Here is a 20089-nt window from a genome sequence, read left to right as displayed (position 1 = left end):
GGAATGAGACACAAAAGGAGGGCACAGCTGGGAGTAATCCGACCTGACGAGACAGGGGAAAAGTAAACTGAACACACTGACGTCAGACACAGACCTTCACAATAAAACAGGAACTACACAAGCAAGGACACAGACTAAGAAACGCGGACTAAACACAGGAACACATGGGCAGAACTGAATAAACACTACACAGAGGAAGGACAGAACCAAAATCACAATAATAGAAAACACAAAACGCTGGGTCAAAAGGACCCAGGATCATGACATGTACACTTTGTACAGCCCGAGGACCCCATGTTTTCTTTTTTTTTTAAAGGATACACGGCACACCATGCTAAGACATATCACATTTTCAGCTTATAGCTCTTTGGGAATCAAATGCGACAGTTTGCTGATTTCCGCCTGGTGACTTTCATGTTTATCAGCCTAGGAGTTTACATACTTTCTCCCTGCTGAAGACAATTAACAAGACCTTATTCATGTGCTCTAATTCCCTTTTTTTTTGTCTTTGTTTTTTTGTGTGTGTGTCTATTTTTGTCCTAGATGGCCTGGCGCAGCAGGTAGGGGCGAACTCTATGTCTGAGTTGGTCTTTGCTCAAGCAGTCCAGAAATGGCTCAGATATGCTCCAGATCGTACGGGTGGCGCGCAGGACGCACATCATCCATCCCCATCCCGGAGTAAATAATAAAAAGTGACGTGAAACATAGAAATGTAAATAGGAAACTTTGTCTTTTAATAAAGTATTTTGCAAATGATACATGTCTATTGACCTTTTTTGTTTTTTTTTTTCAATAAAAAGCAACTGTGCGAAAGAGGTGGAAAATCAATACCATAGCTCAACAGTGTTTCAATATCAGAATCTGACATTGTTTCAATGTCAACAGTGTTAGAAAATATAACGTAGAATCAATGTCAGGTTTCAACATTGATTCAACATCAAAACCTGACGTTGTTTCAACGTTAAAAATGGGTGCAAGAGTGATGTTGGGTCAACGTCACACTTCAACGTTGCTTCAATGACGTCGCCTGATATTGACTCAACGTTGTTTCAATGTTTCCTTGCTATCTGGGAGCCTTAGTCTTATTTTTTTTTAATTCCAAATAAATCTGTTAAAGATACCGTTTACCGTTAACCGTTACTAACAAGAAAATGCGGTGCGGTCGCGTTACTATTTTTCAACAAACAGACAGTTGAAGCTGTGTTTAGCTTACTGCACCTTATATCAGTTGCAGGGAAGTAGCTGTCTATGTAAGTAATCTGGGCACTACAGCTTTAAGCAGCTGCGCACTCACTTTCTGGCACAACACCTGGAGCTAAGGGGGCAAAACAATCGCATGAGTGCTGCTGTTTGACTGAGGAAGAATAAAGTAGTCGTGGTAAGCCAATCATATGACCACTTAAAGATGATAAAGCAACAAGGTGATATATACCAGTTTTAAAATTGTGTTGATAGGCCACGTAAAACCAGAGTCATGATAAACAATATATATGCAGCGTTTTTTCCTGAATAGTTTCGTCACGTTTACTGTCTAAGGACAGCGCTAGCAAGCACTTTCTGCTTATGACCAAAAATTAAAAAAACAAAAACAAAAAACAGCCCTTTCATGTTGGTGGAAAAATGCACCATGTCGACCAATCAAAAATGATATGGCAACATGACATGAGGTTGTTTAGGGAGAGGGGGAAGTTTCAGGAGTGACGGCGAGAGAGAGAGAGAGAGAGAGCAGAAAAAGAAAGAGAGAGCGAGTTTTGAGATGTGACAGATTTGTGACGTTTAGCGTGTTTGGAGTGTGTAGTTAATGTGTTGTCTTGTGTAGTTAGTGTGTAGTGTTGTGGATAGTTTTGTGTTTTGTGTCAGAACAATGAGGTGACTGCACTGTAAACCCCAACAGTCTACCTGACTTATAAAGTATGTGTATATAACAATTGAAATTTCTCACAAAGTTGAAACAACTTAAAACTTTTCTGTTCTGTTAACGATTCAAACAATTATAATTGTACATGGCTTAGAAGTTAAGAGTAAATACTGCTGTCTTAATTATGATTTTTGAGTAAATGTTTTTTTCCGAGCTCCGCATGTGTACGTCAACTACGTCATGACGTTTTCTCTCTAACCTGAACGACGTTGACAGAAAATTCTGTTCAATATGTCTGCCCTTCTCGAGCAACTGGAGAGCACATTTGGAGAAACTTGTAAGTAAAACGGATCCTTCGTTGTGTATATTTTTCCCGTAAAAAAGCAAGTATATTAATATGTTGCAGCCAAGAACTTCTTTTCGAATGCGCTGTTGTGTTAAAAAGCACAGACCCAGGTGGTGAATAGTTGTTCGCACTCTTTTTCAAACATAGATTATGTCGTCAGTTTTACAGTTTTAACCGATTAAAACACAGTTTTAATAAGAATCAGACATAAAGAACGGGTCCTAGTGATATTTTAACGACCCCTTGCCAAAGCAAGAAAGTTGGCGTTTTTACAAAAGCAGCCTCATTGTTCGGCAGGTGTTTGTCTTCTCAGTAGCATCATTCAAAAGTGACGTAGCTAGCAGTGGCAACTTCCATCTTAAACAATTAAAAGTAATACCCAGACTGAAATATAGCAAGGTGTTGTATATGTAGTGTGCTGATAAGGTTTTCAATATTTTTATTTTTTATTCCAAGGCTGACGACCGAAGAAAAAAAGACCGAAGAAAAAAAAATTCCGACTGCAAGTCATTTCAGGTGGAGACAGTAAACACAGGTGAGTTGAAAGATCTATTGAAGAGTCCTTCCTTCATGGCCATTAAAACATTTGTAGGTTAAAAGACCTGTTTCATTAAAAAAAAAATAAAAAAAAACATGGCCCTGCTTTGTCACACTGAATCATGTTGAAAAGATATATTTTCATGGCTCCCCCCATTACCATTACCTTGTACTTCTTTCATCCAGTCTATTATATTTTGTGACAATGAGACAATGTTGATTATATGGTAAAAACTTAAAACTGAAAGAGGGTTACTGTTTACCATGACTAACTGAAATGATGGCCTGTGACTTTGTAACATCTGACATTCTTACCTAAGTTTTGGACTGTTGGATGATCGGCCATAGAATTCAAGACTGCACTCAAAGTAAACAGCAGTAATTGTAAGGTTTTTTTGCCATGCTAAGTGTTTATTTTGTCATGAAATGTACAGTGTACTTTCAATTCGATACAATTATCACTGACCATAATAAGGTTAATGGTATGATGTACAGTGTTCTTATATATGAGACTATTCATTTTTTAAAAATCATCTCCATTCCTTGTTTCATTCTTGTTCATAGGATGATGGCAGTTTCCCAAAAGTACCTTCTGAGAGTTCACGTCACCACAGATGTTGCTGTAAAGGTTTCTCTAACTAAGCGGCCTGAGTCGGTGGAAGAACTAATCACCATACTCCGGGAGAAGCTCAACCCAAGGCTGGACTTTGAGTTTACCTTACAATACGAAGACCCCGACTTTGATGGGCAACTTACCTGCCTACTGGATATTCAAGAGTTGCCGGAGAAGGGCACACTAAAAGTAGTGAGATCTGAAAGTGATGTCAGTTCATGTGCAAGTTCTGATACAGACATCCTTCCTCATGTGCCATTAGCTCAGCGTCTGAAGTGTTGGCCTGACACTTTCCCAGTACCTACCTTTTCTTACGAAGTTGAACATCTCCTTGAGGAGGGAAATAGAGCCTTTGAGATGTCTGGAAAACATCTGAGGTTGACTCGAGCCCAAAAGCACAACATCTTGGAGACCATGGCTTCAGTGATGCACACCTTCAAAGCTTATCCGAGTGATAGAGATGTCGGTTTGGCAGCAGAAGCTCTTGTTACCACTCATCCGTGTCTTAAAGAGCCTGGAAGTACGAATGGAAGTTATGGTTGGAAGACCAGTTTAAAATTCAAGATGGGAAATTATCGCACCAAGCTAGCCAGATCTGGATGTGTGGAGGTGTCTGTCAACGCTGGCAGGAGGAGTGTTAACAACCCTGAAAGAGAGCATCCCCGCTCAAACATAAAAAGAGCCAGAAGAGCTGAGGTGAACTACCTCCCAAACTTTCCAAGAGGAGAAGATCAGGTCAGTTTGGAGGATATGAGAGTCCAGATAAAAAATGAGGTTGAGAAGACTGAGCCCAACAAAGTAATGATTGAAAAACTGATGCAGACTGCCTTCGCACTACGTCGCCATGAAATTGTTCAAGACAGCCCAATGGTGAAGAACTTCTTAGAGAAATGGCCTGCTCTGCGATTTGACTCTCAGGTATCTGTGCTTTGATATATTTTTTTTCTTCTTCTTCAGTTTAACATGAAACAATGCAAGTTCAGCAGATCTCTTCAGATTCAGATAATACATAAATAAATAAATAATAGATAACAAATAAAATATATTTCAGCTTTGTGATACACTTGTGCTTGTGGTTCTGGTCCAATTTTTTTTAAAAACTTAATAGGACATCTATAAAACAAGGTTAGACAGAAGTTGGGCAATTTATAAGATGTAAATTTGGTCAGTAATTTGGCTTCATGTTGGATGTTTTTGTTCCTGTTTTATTTTAGATTTGTGCGGAGTTCCACCGAGTCACAAACATCAACCTGCGGAACCAGTTCTACGCTGAACTTGACAGACACACACCACGACTTATGGCTCTATACAGACAGAAGGCTGCACGGACTGGCAAGATATCGGAGGCTCTGCGAACCATCCTGAATCATTATGATCTTCAGGTGACTATTGCTAATGATAAAATTAACACAAATTAAAAGTTTCACTGATACAAACTCAATTTTTCCTTGCTTTGAACATCCGTGTTCTATACAGATTACAGCTCTGATCTGGAGAAGAGTATTTTAAAATACTGTGTAGGATTTTTGTCAAATGGGTAAGAAACAGACTCTTTGTCATCAGAGACAGAAAGGTTGTGTCTCAAACGAAATGTCTCCAAAATTCTGTAGAGTCACATGCTATGCAGTTTCATAAACATGTATTCTCCCCAAAGAATGACACCTGAAAACTTTGTGTTCAATGAACTTTTCTTTTCCCTTTTTAGGAGACGCCTGATGTCAACGTGAAACGGACTGCAGTGCTTCATGCCCTTCCTGTATACCTGCGGGAAGGGGACCCAGAATTCTTTAAGACATGTAATGTAAGTGTATTTTTGCATTACTTAAATTGTGCTAGTGAGATAAAACACCATGGATTTTTAAAATACAATTTGACTGCAGGTGGCCCCAAAACCAGGCTGAAGTCAAGATTTAGTTTCTTTTTGGGATAAAGTCATGAAATGATAAATTACTTTTTTATTGACAAATAACAAACATACTAATTATGTAATGCAAGAAGCTAACACATTAATGTACATTTGTCAAAAAAGTAGAGTACCCTAACTCGTTACAAAGTAACCCACTACACTGCTGAATGTTTTGCTAGATTACAGGTCATGCTTGCCACATTCTCTCAAACCAACCTTACTTATTGATACTGTGTCTATTCCAGGCGGACACATTGGATGAGTCGACCCTCTTTGACACTCCAGTTGCCCTTCTCACAGTGGTTACCGACGGTGCTTCCCAGACCAGTCCTGTCCATTTTACTTCCTCAAGCATGGCCGTTGTGGTGGAAGGCGACCTGGTGCTGCGTGATATTCCCGGATTTTCAGATGCATTTGCCTTATTGTTTGGCTTGATCTATGCTCTGCATTTAGACTACCCCAGGAAGCTGGTTCACACATTTACCTTTGTCCAAAAAATCTTCATGGGGCTTGATGACGGCAAACCCCTGAAACCCTGCCTACATGCCCTTAAAAATGATTTGTTGCTGAAGGAGTAGTTCTGGAAGGAATATAAGGCGATGTTTGTTAGGACATGCACTGTTACTGAGCACTTTGTTTGAAGCACTTTAAGTTTACTACAGGCTTTGGGTGGATTTAACTCCATCAGTTTACCTTATTTTCCTATACTTGACTGCCTGTTCTGGTTATTTGGAAGCTTATCGTCTTTCTTTTTACCCATTTTCAAAAATTGTTTTTCATTTCTATTTTTGAAAAAAGGTGATTAGTATTTGACTTTTTGTTGTGCATTTTTGTATATTTTGAGAATTAGGACTGATGTCGTCTTTTGTGATTTAAATGTTCTACACTGAATTTATAATGCGCACTTTACGGTGCCCATGTCCATGTTAGTGGTTTGATAAAAACATTTGTGATGGGTTTTTTTTTTTCATGAAAAAATGTTAAATAAACTAAATGTGAAGTAACTAAATTTCTGTGCTTTGTTTAGTAGTCTACACTCAAACATTGGAACATACATATCTTATAATAATCATATCATTTGAGTTTAGGTTGTAATATAATTGCATTGTGTTGCATCAAAATAATAAACTACAAGAAACACAAAAATATTGAAATTAAAGTATACAGTCTTTGAGTAACGCTCAATTAATAAAATATAGGATATAATTTTAAATTTTTAGGTTAACACTACATACAAATTTTGAGTACCCCCATACTTAGAAGGGATGAGTTTGTGTACTCAAATCTTTTGAGGTAATCGGTTTCCACAAAAGTTTTAAGTTCAGTCAACTTGTTCAGGTTTGCAGTGTAAATACAAATTTTGAGTACCCCCATACTTAGACGGGATGAGTTTGTGTACTTAAATCTTTTGAGGTAATCGGTTTCCACAAAAGTTTTAAGTTCAGTCAACTTGTTCGGGTTTGCAGTGTGCTGTCTCCAGGTAGAAAACAGGAGTGATACACCTTGTGATGCTTGTGATGTTCTCCGTTATAGTGGACAGAAATTCTTTTTTTAAAGTGACACAAATAATTTGTGTGGCATCTTATTGAATGCAGAACACCTGATTGTTATGTAAATAGTTTGAAAAAGTTATTTAAAAGGGGGGTAAAAGGTAAATGGCTTCAAATAACTTTGTTGTTTCCAAAACTTGTGCACATGATTTTAAAATTGACAATTTATATTTGCATTTAAAGTTATGAAATATGATTCGTTAAACATGTTTGTGGTTGTTACAGTAAAAAATATAACTTTTTCTACTTTTATGTTTTTTGTCTGATTTTAGATCAATTGTGTTAATACAGTATGTCAAAATAAATTCAGACACGTGAGGTTGTGCTGAAAAGAATGATACCAAACAAGGCAAATAAATAGTTTTTAAAGGTGAAATGGCAGAGGTCAAATCAAAAGTAGTTAAAAACCGCCAACTATACCCTGGACCCCAGAGGGTTAAACATTTTTTTTAAGTAACGCAATAGTTACTTTTCAAGTAATTAATTACTTTTAGAATCTTGTAACTCAGTTACTAACTCAGTTACTTTTTTGAAGAAGTAACTAGTGTGGCAGGATGAATATTATGTCTTGGTTCATCCCACTTTCAGTCAGGCGCATTAGGGGGTGCTAGTATAAATAGTGGCCATCTCAGCATCCCCGAATCGCATACCTGTTATCTCCTTTCGGTCACCCGACTTCCCCCGGTGTTGCCGGTAGGAGCTGTGTACATGTCGTAGTTGCCTCAGCCTGAATTGGCAGTACTTGTGTTGATTGTGGTGTTCGTGTTACAGAGATCACCCGCGGATTACCTTCCTGAAGCCTCCATCGTGGCTGGTATGTGTTTACTCGGTGCAGTGCGTACATTATTTCACTCGGTGGTAAACCAGTGTTGTTTATAGGTCGTAGCTGTAGAAGCCTCCTATGAGCCACTCTGTTTACGATTCTCGACGCTGTTTAATTGGTATGTAACTCAGTTTTGTTACGATCTCTGCCTTTTATTGTTCTTTTATAGTAAACACTCATTATGCTTTGCAGGAAGTGTGGGCCTTAGTGGGCGGCCAGTAGCTTTATAGCAGGGTCGCTACGGCTTTTCTACACTACGCTACGCTAACAGAAGTGCTGCTGCTTTGCCTTTTACCGTCTGTTTCCGTTTGCGACAGTTCTTTTTTCCTGCTGCCGCCAGGAGTGGATGTCGGCGTGGACAGCGGCTACATACATGCCGGCTACGGGAGTCGGCTGGCGTGCATGTCGATTGACTGAATGGTTAAATTAAAGTAGTCGGGCGGACAGCAATTTGGAGTAATACGGCGACTCCGTCTGCTCCAGATTTAAAGTTTTATTTAGTTCGTATGTCTGTCTCTCTGTTGTTTTGATTTGTAGTTTGGGTTTTTGTTACACCACTAGTAGGAGGCCCTTTTTCTAGCTGCAGATCACTAGTGTGTTCCTGCAGTTGGGCTATCCCCAGCGTGTGCATATTAGTTTTGTTGGACTATATTATAATTTTCTTTGTTTCTTTTATTCAGATGCGGAGGGCCTGAGGTGGAGGAGACTGGGGTGCCTTGGTGGTGGGATCCTTTGAGTGTTACACAACTGCATTTTTAGTTTATTAGTGTGAGTGTGTGATAGTGTGCTGCACTTGTGTATTGGTGAGTTTTCTTTTCTTTTTGAGTTGTTTTTGTGCGTGGCATCCCTGCCCCTCCACTGGTAAGCCTCGGCTCTGAATACTTCTTAGAATATTTGTATATTCAGAATCAGAATACTTTATTAATCCCAAAGGAAATTAGGGTTATAGCAGGCAGCACGCTAATGGCGCATGCGCACTTACAAAGGAACCTTCTGACCAAACTTACACAAACAACACATTGGGAAGACATGTCAGAGAGGTAGGCTGATAGGAAAAAACAACGAAAATACATAACATGAGGTGAGAGGAGGAGAGAAAAAAAAAAAAAAACTCCACTAAGACTGAGCTCCTAATGGGAGAACAGTTTGATAACAGAAAAAACCCACCTCAGCACAAAGCACATGACTATCAATACACCATAGAAACACAAGACAAGCAACAGGGGTGGGTAAAGGGTAAGAGAGAGCCGGTGTAGACAGTGCATCCAGTGCTGCAGCATGTCTGAGCTGGTCCAGTCGACCGCCATCTTCCTCGGGAGGGGACAAGCATCGAAGGCATTTGGAAAGGGTGTCCGTGTGTGTGTGTCCGTGTGTGTGTGTCCGTGTGTGTGTGTCCGTGTGTGTGTGTCCGTGTGTCCAGAGTTCAGCTGAGACAGTGTCCTTCGCCCTGCTAGGCTAAGTAAACAGTCTTCCAGCCAACCCAGGTGTCCTTGCGTAGAATAGGAAGAAACAGTTTAAGCACAGTCTGTTATCAGGGTGTTTTTGTTCAGCTCCAGCCTTGAGACCACAGCTGGCGCCGAAGGGGTATCCGCATGAAGTGATGGTGGTTTTTACTTTAGTGCGAACAACTCATATGAATTTCAAAGCTCTTAACAGTCCGACACTGGTCTCTCAATCTCCTGTTGGAGAGCCGTGAGCTTCTCCATGATGTTATCAAACTTACGCTTCATGATGTTGTCATTCTTGTGCTCAAAGAGCAGATTCTGAGAACTCACGACCGCACTGAACTTTTCCAAGATGTAATCCAATTTGCGCTCAGAGGTCTTATTCTGAGTATTCACGGCAGCCGTAAGCTTCTCCAAGATCTTATCCGTGCTGCACTCAATCAGCCCATTTTGAGAACTCGCGCCTCGTCCCATCGTTTCAATCCCAGCGGGCAGCCTTGTGGGGTTTTGAACAGCCGATTCCGCTTTCTTAATTCTTCGATAAGCCAGGGCCAAGCCAGCTCCGATCAGCAAGAACCCTGTTATCATGGTTCCGAATAGGTAGATATCTTCAACACTCAGGCTCACCCGAGCCCAGACTTCTCTTTGAGAAAAGGGTGTCAATTGCATTTGTGATACCCACTAATGTATGATCACATTTATGTGAATTAATTTAAGTAATTTTACTTTTAATGTAAGTGATATTTCCATTTTGGAATGCCCTAAATAACTACAGTAATTTTAACAGGAAACTTGGTAACTACCCTGGCATATTTGTAGCGGACGCTCCATTTTTGTACCAGTAGGTGGCAGTGTGAGACCATGGTTTGGCCTGTTGTTAGCAGCCTGAAGCGCATGCTCCGCGCTGTTTTCTCATAATGGCGGAGTATTCAGGAACTGCAAGCCACGTCTCCTTGTCTGATCATTTCTTTCCTGTTTACAGGTTCGTATCGTGCCCGAAATAGAATATAACAGCAATTACATCCATTATATAGCATAGATTAACCATTATGGTTGTAAACTGAAAGCGCACAACGTTGTGTAGTACAATAAATTAGACTTTTGTAAGTATTTGTTTCCAGCTTTAGTAGCATGCTATGGTTAGCATGTTAGTTTGGGTCACACACCTCCTTATGCTCTGTGATGTTAGTGATCGGCTCCACCGTTATTCTGTATTGTTTTAGTCCCTTGTTTTCTGCCATGAAGTGTTTCCGTGAATTCAGTGCACATGTCAAGATGGTGCTGATGACGCCATTCTTTCAAACTATATGAGATTTATAGATTTGTCTTGTTGGGATTCGTTTTGAACAAAGTCTTACAAGGATATTGGTCATGTTGATGACGTTGGAATGTGTTAATTCCCTTTTTGTCTAGTTGGTAACAGAACACATATGGAAAATGTGTGAGCTATGCTTAGGAATAAGTAAATACACAGTTGTAATACTGTAAAAGTAATAAAAGGAGTGCATAATTGTGAATTTAAATAAATAATGGCGGAGTATTCAGGAACGGCAAGCCACGTCTCCTTGTCTGATCATTTCTTTCCTGTTTACAGGACACATATATAGCTGTCCACAGGTGCTGCCACCCGGTACCTGTAACACATTCAGGGACCAGTTGATCAAATCCATAATTCCTCTTTTAGAGAACAGACTGTGAGAGAATGTTTCAGGGAAAAGTAATACAAAAATACACGAGACTAGACAAGGACGCAAGAGGCTAAGCAGGGAAGATAAGGGAGAGGAGGAGGAGAAAAGTGCAACCGCCTTCGCCAAGAGCCAAAGAGAATAGTATGATATTGATATTTATGCTGTTTTTGGTTTTTTGGTGTGGTGTTTTTGTTTTTTTTGTTTGTTTGTGTTTTTTTTTTTTTTTTTTTTTTTTTTTATATGCTCTTTTAAATAACTATTGTCTGTTTTATCATTGAACCACGTCTCTGTATTGCCTTCCTGGTAATTAGCATTATTTAGATCCAGTATTCTCTGGGTGAAATTCCCAGGGTGGCGTTGTCTTTTAAATTGTGAAGAGTATTTATTCTATCCCCACATCGTGCTGCCACACTAGTAACTATAATTAATTACTTTTTCAAAGTAACTTGCCCAGCACTGCTCTTAACACAACATCAGGTGACATTTATCAGCTTTTTTATTGCAAGAGAATTGTAGTTTTATTTCTTTACTGATTTTTTTTTTTTTTTTTTTTTCCCCCCAATGTATTTTGTTCTATAGGTGACCTAACAATTCACAACCTTAAGGAAAGTGATGCCAGTGAATACACTGTAGACCTCCTCAACAGTGAGGGTGAAGGCAAAGTAAATAGGATTAAACTCTCAGCAAAACGTAAGTGATGTGTAAATAAAACTGTGTTAATAATAAACACACATCAACCATTATCACAGTACAGACTTGCCTTTATTTTGAATACATACATACATGCTGCATAAATATCAAATTTAGCCATCTACAATCAAATATACTGCATGGTTTTAAATTAACCTACACAGACTTGTCTTTACTTTGTGTGAATTTATCATTTTCACTTTTCATCCTTGCAGAAAAGCTCCAGCAGCCATCCATCCAGATCAGGGGTCCCCAATCCCTGTCCACGAGGGCCGGTGTCCCTGCAGGTTTTAGATGTGTTGTTGATCCATCACAGCTGATTTAAATGGATAAATTACCTTCTCAACGGCCGTTTATCAATGCCCAAGTACGCGAGTACGTACTCGCGTGCTCGGTGAGTACGTACCCGCCGAGAACGCACGGGAGTACGTACCTGCCGAGAACGCGAGCACGGACTCGTGATTTGTACCAGCGTACGTGATGATGTCACAGGTCCGGAGTTTTTACTGCCGTCCCCTCTTAATTTAACTGTGAGTAACATGTTATGAAGCTTAACTTTAATCACAGCCAAACCAGTTTAGTCAGGAACAAATAAAACACTGAAATAAACCAAACATTAACATTTAGAAGTGATCTAAGTAACTTATATATCATTTTTAACCTCAGTAGTGAAACCTCTATTAATAAAAATAGTGTACATGTACATACGTGTACATACCTTAATAAAAACAAGCAGGTGAGATGTTAGAACACTTTTATTTCTATTTTAGTGGACACTCAATACTATAGACAGCTGCTGGGGTTTCTTTAACCTGAGTAGTGAGAAGACCGCGAGCGGGCGGGGCGGGGAGGGGAGGGGGGGGGCGATGTGCCGGGAGTCCGCTGTTGAGTTTTGGACGAAATGCATTCTGGGATATATAGCTGTCCCAAGTCTACACCGATGCATGCTCGATAAAATGGGTGGATCGAGAACACATCCGGGACTTTTTCGCGTTCTCGGTGTGATGCGTACTTCGAATTGGAACAGTACTTGGTCTCCGACTGATGACGTATCACGAGTACACGAGAACGCAAGTACGCACAAGTACGCATATTGATAAACGCCCACTATGTCTTGAAGTTCTCCAGAGGCCTGGTGATGAACTAATCATGTGATTCAGGTGTGTTGACTCAGGGTGAGATCTAAAACCTGCAGGGACACCGGCCCTCGTGGACAGGGATTGGGGACCCCTGATCCAGATAGTCACGAGCACATCTGTAGAAAGTGGCTGTTTAATGGTGGTGACCTGCTCTTCTCTGGATGAGGGTGTTAACCTCTCCTGGAGTGTTGAACCAGTCAGTGTGCTCACCATCAACAAGAGTAATCCCAGTGACAGCTCTGCACAGCTTTTTGCATTTGTCAGCACCAAAGAGAACTTTGCCAGTTTTACCTGCATCTCCAGCAGAGATACAGAGAGTGTTTCATCCAAACCCGTCACACCAAAGTGTGATAGTAAGATCTGTGGTAAGTTGTTGAATGGGACACATTCTGTAACATACCAGCACAGCATCAGCTGAGAGGAGGATTAAACAAGAGATGTGTGACCCAGTATTTGATGCTGGTATCAGTGCACCCTTGAAGGACTTTAAGTTGAAATTAAATCAGACAAACCATCTGACACACAGTGAGTTTCTGCAGCAGGTCACAATTATGAGCTGAACTTCAATGTTAGCAGAGGCTGATGGTCAAAGCAGCCATTCATTTTACTTGAATTCTTGGATCTCCCCTTTCCTAATTATTTTCTAACATGTTAATTTCACCTTCCTCTGTTTGTTCACTCTGGTGTTGTTGTCCCTCCACTTCTCCTCTCCTGGTGCAACAGCAGCAGCCTCCTGTGACTGTGAGGGCTGGTTACTGGTTGTTACTAGTACTAACTGATGGTGCAGCAGCCCCGACAGCTAACGTGTCATTAATTTGACACATTTTACTGCATTTATTTTTATGTTTTCTGTCTCAGCTCTTCAGCTCCATATTTTTACTACTTCTTCTACACTCTCTAAACTCTGCTCCACAGCAAAGATAGGGGACAGTTGTGTTGAGAGATTTAATTGGACAATACAATATCACTAATGAAAATAAACAAATGGGCTGCTTTACGACTCGTACGCAGGGGCCTTCAACTGACCCATCGACCAAAAAATGTGTTAGCACACCAAGAAGATAACTGGTATGCCAATTGTGGAACAACTTTCAGCAAACTCCAAATCAACATGAATTCACAATTAGTTCTGCAGCAACTCTACAACTAACACTGCAAGTAGTGTAGAACAGGAGTCACAATATGAAACCACAGAGCAGAGTCATGCTGACAGTTTCTGACAGGAAACAGAAAATCTCAATGTAAACATCAGTTTTTGTTTCTTTATATGAAGATTTGACATGTTTGACATATTTATATAGTAAAAGTTTGTAAAGCAGATTTACTGAAGTCAACATTTTAAGAGACTGGATTGTGTTGATGTGTTCGTTGTGGGGAGTCAAGTCATTTAAACACAGGAGGAGTTGACTCAAAGTGGGTGAGATCATTTTTTTCTTTATGTGACCTAAAATTAAACACATTAGTTACTTCAGAGTTTGTGCTGGCATTGTGATCATGTGATCTGCTCAGCGTGACTTTGTTTCCTGCTCTGACCTGAAATTTTCTAGTTTCAGTTACAGAAAGATAAAGAGTGAGATTTTCTGATTAACAATTCACAGGAAAAATAATTTATTTTAAAGCTGTGACACTTTTAAACAAACTGATGTAATAATGTTTGTGTTTTTTACAGAACCCTGTTGTAACAGGTTGGTGCAGCAGTTTATTTTCATTTTAAACACAACAAGAACTTTGAATTATTCCTCATTAAATTTACATTATTTGCTAAATGTTTCAGTCTCACTCAGTCTCAGAGCACCAAAGCTCTGCTTCACAACAAACAGCCAATCAGGATCAAACTCAGGTTTACTCCTCTCTTCTTCATGGTGAGCCCAGAAATTATTACTTTTCTCTTTATTACAGTTTTTAACACTCAGTTTGTTATCAAGAAATCTTTTATTAGATAAAAACAAAAATAAATCATTATATTTAACTTCTTTTGTAACTTCTATTTTCAATGACTTGTAGGTGATCTTTCAGTCTATGAACCAATCAGAGGCTCTGGAAACACTGGAAGCGGTACAAACAGTATAAACTTTGATAATAACAGAGCTGTAAGAAATGTAAATATTTGATCTGACTGATCAAACTTCATTATCTCAGCAGATGAATACAACAACGCCACATCTGGATTTCAGCTTGAAGGTCTTGATAAGAGGAGTGAGTACAACAAACATGAAATGTAATAATTGTTTGAATGTTTTTGTAACTTGTGTAATTTTAGAGGAAGACAGTCTCCATGTTATTAAATACAATAATCCATCATCACAACAGGCAGACATGATGGCACAGAGGAGAGCTCTGACTACAATAATGTGAATCCTGAATCAGCCTCAGGTACAAATGTGAACTCTACAGACATTGAATCATTAGTAATCAGATTACATGTGCAGTAAAATGTGTGACATCATTGTTAAAGTTTCAGAGTTTTGTGAAACTGATGAGCTGAATCATGATATGATTGGCTTTAGTTATGTTATGTTTCTCTTGTGGTGTCTGAATAAAATAATTAGCCTCTTAAATTTCAAACACATGCAGCTAAAATGTGAGAAAGTGTAAGTTTCCCTGATGAGATCAGTTCTGTGTGATTAAAGAATGAAAGTGTAAAAGGTCAGAAAGCATCATCACATCTTTGGCACCATTATTTCTTTGTTTTTCACTTTTGACGTCGTATTTGTTCTGATTTTGTTTCAGGTCCATAAAAAGATTATTTCAGCAAAACTCAAGACTCACGGACAACGTCAGCAACAAAATCCAACTCAGAACATTTTGACAACATTTAGAGAACTGCCAGCATCCAGATCAACAGCAGTTATATTAAACAATGACATGTTCTTGGTTTAATGTCAGAAGACTGATAATATGGTTCATCTTTGTATTAAAATCCTATTGTGTTTATTTCTGTTGTAAGAAGTGGAGGTTGGATGGTGTGGGACATTGTTTCCATCATGACACAATTTCATGATTTGGTTCTGTGAGTTTGTTTCAGTCTCTTATTTAAAAAAAATCTCTTTAAGATGTTCATAATACATAATTTTCATGTTAATTACATTATTTCTCGCCAAATCGTGACGCACAAAAACTGTATAATCAATGTTCAGATTTTACAGTGTGATTCATGTCATCACTGAGGCCATGAAAGAGAAAAAATTGTGTTTGATCAAAATGATTGTTTTCTGTAGGTGATGTTTGTGTCTTTTATGCTGTGAACAGCTTGATGTGTGTAAAATAATTGTGGTGCTTTAAAAAATAATCAAAATGATATCACAACACTTCTTTGTTCCTCTGAGTGACCTGTGATGCTTATATGTGTATAAAGATGTTGTTTCCATCCTATTTATTAATCCGCTGAAAATGACTCATGATTTCTGTCTGAGCCTGCAGAAAAGAGGAAATGCAGCCTGTGGTTGAAGAGAAAAATGTTTTGTTCAGTAAATGACTTATTTTAGCAAAGAGGCAACAAGAAATGCAGACAATAACAGCACAGTGGTGTTCTCTTGACAACTACATGCTGATATTGTCAAATATAAATATAAAATATTTCCTTAGTTGAAGGGATATAAAGTGTCAGGTGTGCCCCTGTAGCACTGCACTTGTTCTCTGTGTGGACTGCACATTTTTATATCATCTACCTGTACTGGGAAAAATACCACACTGTGAGAGCTGATGAAAACTCTCCTTTAGAATAATATCAGCATATAGTTGTCAAGAGAAGCTGTGAAGAGTGTGTTTCTCACACTGATAACCAGCTGTTTGTTTGATTATTTATGATATGTTCAGTTAGTTATTCTGTTTTCACTTCATTGCTGCCCGACATGTTGCTAACAGAACAAACAACAGAACAAAGAAGTAATCTGTTCTCCACATCAGAGAGACATCAGTGTTCAAGGTCGGTCCTGTCAAAAAGCCTTTATTTACCAAGTAGCCACCTGGACTTATTTGGTCATTTTGGCTGTAAGACTCTCAGAATCAAACTATAAGTGAATGCTTTTGTCCTTTTTTCAGAATAACCTCAGCGTTCAATATCTGGCAGTCATTTCACATTATTGTATTGTTATGAGTGGAACCACAGTTTAAAGTGGGAAAGAAAAACAAACTCTGTTTTTTCAGATTTATAGTTAAGTTGAAACTGATATTCAACAAAATGTAACACAACATAACTTTAAATATGAACTCTACTAAATTGGTACAAAAAGGTTTTTGAGCCTATTCCACTCAGTTTTTCATAAATCCTCCCTTTTATATTATAAATTTCCAGGCATTTTTGGGTGTTGCCACTTCTCCACACCCACCTCTCTGTTCCATGTGTCATCAATTCTTCCCTGTGATTGGACCATCTTTGCATGTGCATTCTAATGATGCACTGTAAAGTTTCTTAACATTCGTCTTCTCATCTTTCAGTAACCATTTGAAATGTTTCTTTTAACCCAACTGCTCGAGGAGTTACGGTAGTGTGGATCAGCCATGGTAAAACCCAGCGGGAGTTGATTTTTCTGTGTTCAGACAGCAGCAGCTTGTGAAAGTAATACACCAAGTATCCCCGAAAAGCTCAGCTTCTCTTCTTTTCTGAACCATTCACATTTTCCACCAGCGGGCCCAGAGTAAATAAGGGTAAGTGTCAGTGTGGATATACAGATATACAGAAGTACAATCACTGGACTGTGTTTACAGCTGGTGGCCTTTAAACTGTTATTATTTCAGCACCATGGACAGCACACAAGGTTTTTAATGCATGAGCTGTGCTCTCTAACATGTGACTGTTTGTAGTGTATTGATCTCTCTCCCTCTCTTATGGTGACAGGTTAATAATTTTCATTTAAAAAAATACTGTTGTACTGTTTCTAAGGTTCCTGTCCTTGGGTATGTGTGTACTTTGAAGAGCACATCATGTCACTGTAAATGTATATTTGAATTAAGAAATCATAAGAGAATCTGTCACTCTCTCTATCCACAAAACCACATATAAATTTATATGTATATTTATATTTATCTGTAACTTCAGACGGTCAGATCATTGTCACTCTCCACCTTTCCCATACAGAAACATATCTCAGATATAATCACCATCTACCATACAGAAACACCTGTGACATATAAATATTGGGTTGTGTTTACAGCTGGTATTCAACATAGGGCGCAATTTAGTTATTCATCGCAATGGATTAATCTGCTTGGCTGAGTGTTAAATATTTCCAAGAGCTGTGATTATAAAGGATAAAGACTTTGACTTCAGAGTCTATTATTTACATCACAGCATGTTGCAGAAGAATAAAAAAAACTCTGTGTGTTGTAAATGTAGCTGTAACTGTGTCTAAAGAACAAATTCAGATCAAAATAAAAGTTATTTTTTAGAAAGGATGAAACATTTCTTATTGATGAAAGTGGCTGAAAGTGATTAAAATTTTTAATATTGTGACACAGTGGGCCTGCACTCTGAAAGGGAGGGGAACATCTGAACGGAGGGAAACATTCATAGGGATATGCCTGCTGAATGGCCTCCACAACCCGGTGGGACAATCGAGACTTAGACAGGGGTCTGCCCAGAAATCCAGAGTGGAAACTGACAAACGGCTGGTCTGACTTCCTAAACGGCCGGGTAAGCAAGACATGCTGTGCCAAAGCACGGAGATAGCACAGGGCAACCTGGCTCCCAGCTGTCTCCTTGTGCAGGTCCCCAGTGGGAGATATTCGTAACTCTGCATTTACTTGGACAGGTGAAATTCAAACAGGGTCATCAGCAGCAACCCAGGGTTAGGCCGGAGGATAACCCCTGTGTCACCTGCATCATTGCCTTTGGACCAACAGAGCATGCAGCACACAAAGGATCATGTCAACTGCAGCCTTGTGGGGGTCCAGCTGGTGGACCGCACACCAGGAGGCAAACAGCCCCCAAAGAAAGCAGTGGGCAGTCCTGGTGGATGGCGCACAAAACTCCTGCAGCATTCTCACTTTTAGATCAGGCCAGGCATGGAGCCTCTCACTCTCAAGGTACAGGCTGTCACCCTGAGTCCTACTGGGGAAAGATGGAACAGTGACCCCCTCACCTGGGACAGGAGGTCCATCAGAACAGGGAGCTCCATGGTGTCCTGGCCATGACTGGCAGGATAGCTGAAAACTAGCATGTAGGGCCAAAGAGGGGCCACCAGGATCAACCTCAACTCCCCAGTCTGTACCCAGTGAAGGAATAACTGGAGGAGGAAGTATGGAGAGAGAGCCTGTGGCCAGGTGTGCACTAGGTTGTCTCCAGGGAGAAGAACATATGGCAATGTGTCGATTCTCTGGGGGAAAAAAAGGTCTACTTCTGCCCCTCTGAAGCGGCTCCAGATCTGGTGGACCACATCTGGATGGAGTCTCCACTCCTCTTGGATTGGGCTCCCCCTCGACATATTGTAATGTCCACTGTCATGTTCAATGGCCCTGGCACATAAACTGCTTTCAGTGAGTAGAACAGGGTGAGCCCACTGCCACAGTCTGGTAGCTATCATGCAGAGGAGGGGAGACCCTCGGCCCCCTTACCTGTTGATGTAGGCTACTGTGACCATGCTTTCTATCTTGATGATAATATGGTACCCTAACAGTCGCGACAGAAACTGCTTGAGTGCCAGGAAGACAGCTTGCAGCTCCAGCATATTTATGTAGGAGACGACCAATGACTGACATAACAGCTATTGACCGTAGAGCCCTCAGCCTCAGGAGCTGACCCACGAGTGAAGCCCAAATGGGTCTAGGGACACCCCGAAGGTCTGCTGTCAATTCAGGGTGAGGGACATGTCGGCTCTGATGGACTCCACGGTCATGCCCAGAAATTACGTGATGTGGGAAGGCTGCACGTGACATGAGCAGAGCTACATGGCTGCAGCACTGTCCTTTAGTGCAGCAGAAGGATACGGCCCGATGCAGTGGGAGAAACTCTCACTCACTGGGTTAACAGCCAGTCAACCACAGAGAGGACCCACTAACCATGTGAACCCACAAGACTGTGGGCAAGATGCCAGAGGGGCTCTGACTTTCAAGCATGTTTCTCACACAGCATGCTGGTGTTCTTGGCTTCTTGGTCTTATGGGGTGCAGATGCTCTCTGAGCACAATTTACCACACTGCCGGGTGTTATCTACACTAGTGTATTCAACTTTTCTTGAATGTTTTGATTCTGGGTCTCATCATGATGCACCTTCCTTGTGTTTCCCGGGTTTTGATATTATGAAGATTAAGGGCACAACTTCACAAATCTGAATACAAGCACACACACAAAGAAAAGAAAGGGGGGTGATAATGTTTCAGATTAATATTAATTGACAGATGCCTCAGCGTGTAGACAAAAGTATATATGACATGTGAGTCTAGTGGTTCAGGTCACCCTTTAGTTCTTTTCTGACCCATCTTTGTTCTTCTGAGCAGACTGTGATGACTGCATGTGTGTAAAAGACTGTTGTTGGTTTATTTTTATCTGCTGAAAATC

At 40.1% G+C, this 20089-nt stretch overlaps 2 long non-coding RNA genes across 2 annotated transcripts; both read left to right on the top strand.

Annotated features, from left to right (window-relative positions):
• The first annotated feature begins 2153 nt into the window (after positions 1-2153).
• LOC112844596 (uncharacterized) lies at positions 2154-3099 on the top strand. Its single transcript, XR_003217335.1, has 3 exons — positions 2154-2195; positions 2661-2739; positions 3062-3099. It is a non-coding gene; the product is annotated as an uncharacterized LOC112844596 (long non-coding RNA).
• A 4324-nt stretch (positions 3100-7423) lies between these two features.
• LOC106097337 (uncharacterized) lies at positions 7424-14973 on the top strand. Its single transcript, XR_003217333.1, has 10 exons — positions 7424-7503; positions 7582-7624; positions 11346-11456; positions 11672-11697; positions 12696-12960; positions 14265-14280; positions 14370-14457; positions 14600-14650; positions 14738-14791; positions 14906-14973. It is a non-coding gene; the product is annotated as an uncharacterized LOC106097337 (long non-coding RNA).
• Positions 14974-20089: the final 5116 nt, after the last annotated feature.

The sequence above is a fragment of the Oreochromis niloticus genome, unplaced genomic scaffold (assembly GCF_001858045.2).
Source record: "Oreochromis niloticus isolate F11D_XX unplaced genomic scaffold, O_niloticus_UMD_NMBU tig00000402_pilon, whole genome shotgun sequence".
NCBI lineage: Eukaryota > Metazoa > Chordata > Actinopteri > Cichliformes > Cichlidae > Oreochromis > Oreochromis niloticus.
Note: the sequence above shows the minus strand (reverse complement) of the source record. Positions and strands in the feature narration are given on the sequence as shown.